This window comes from Myotis lucifugus, unplaced genomic scaffold, assembly GCF_000147115.1.
Source record: "Myotis lucifugus unplaced genomic scaffold, Myoluc2.0 scaffold_1186, whole genome shotgun sequence".
In the NCBI taxonomy this organism is placed as follows: Eukaryota; Metazoa; Chordata; class Mammalia; order Chiroptera; family Vespertilionidae; genus Myotis; species Myotis lucifugus.
This window is the reverse complement of record NW_005872234.1, coordinates 54,257-55,701: the sequence shown is the minus strand read 5'-3', so window position 1 is coordinate 55,701 and position 1,445 is coordinate 54,257.

The window sequence follows — 1,445 nt, the reverse complement described above, 5'->3', positions numbered from 1 at the left end:
TAGAAACATCAATGGGAGAGAAACATTGATCAGCTGCCTCCTGCACACCTCCTACTGGGGATGTGCCTGCAACCAAGGTACATGCCCTTGACCGGAATCGAACCCGGGACCCTTCAGTCCGCAGGCTGTCGCTCTATCCACTGAGCAAACCAGCCAGGGCTAGATTCTACTTTTTAAAATTTGAGCCCAGTTAGCTATCAGAAGTCCTTCTTACTAGCTGTCTTCTTCTTTTTTTAAAAATATATTTTCATTGATTTCAGAGAGGAAGGGAGAGGGAGAGAGAGAGAGAAACATCAATGATGAACGAGAATCATTGACTGGCTGCCTCTGCATGCCTCGTACTGGGAATCAAACCAACTACCCGGGCATTGCCCTTGACTGGAATCAAACCCAGGACCCTTCATTCCGTGGGCTGACGCTCTATCCACAGAGTCAACCAGCCAGGGCACTAGCTGTCTTCTTTAGGGTTCACACAGTTAGTTTTATTTTTAATTTTTTCTGATTTCTAGTGAGACAGAACATTTTTTCATATAATTATTGACATACACGACTAGCTTGTTCATATTCTCTTACTTTTTATGAGGTAGTTATCTTTTCCTTCATGATTTGTAAGAGCTCTTGATATAAATGGTATGTAAATCAAACATTGGATATAAGAAATAGTTAACGAGTATATATATGTTAACGTAATAACATTCAAACCTGTACCGCTGCTGTAAAAAACAAGGAATTCTTACCATTTGCAACAGGATGGATGGAGCTAGAGAGCATTATGCTAATCGAAATAAGCCAGTCAGAGAGAGATAAATATCCCATGATCTCGCTCATTTGTGGAATCTAATGAACAACTAAACTGATGAACAAAAATAGAACCAGAGACATAGAGGCATCGAACAGACTGTCCAACCTATGAGGGAAGGCGGGGGTGGGAGGGTGAGGGGTAAGAGATCAACCAAAGGACTTGTATGCATGCATATGAGCAAAACCAAGGGACACAGACAGTAGGGGGGGAGGGCTTGTGCTTGGGGGAGGGGGTGGCGGGGGAGAGGTCAATGGGGGAAAAAAGGAGACTCATGTAATACTATAAACCCGCGGTTCTCAACCTGTGGGTCGCGACCCCTTTGGGGGGGGGGTCTAAACGACCCTTTCACAGGGGTCGCCTAAGACCATCAGAAAACACATATATAATTACACATTGTTTTTGTGATGAATCACTATGCTTTAATTATGTTCAATTTGTAACAGTGAAAATACATCCTGCATATCAGATATTTACATGACGACTCATAACAGTAGCAACATTACAGTTAATGAAGTAGCAAAGGAAATAATTTTATGGTTGGGGGGTCACCACAACATGAGGAAACTGTACTAAAGGGTCGTGGCATTAGGAAGGTTGAGAACCACTGATTCTCAGCGTCTAAAGGGTTTTCCCCGAGGCCCAG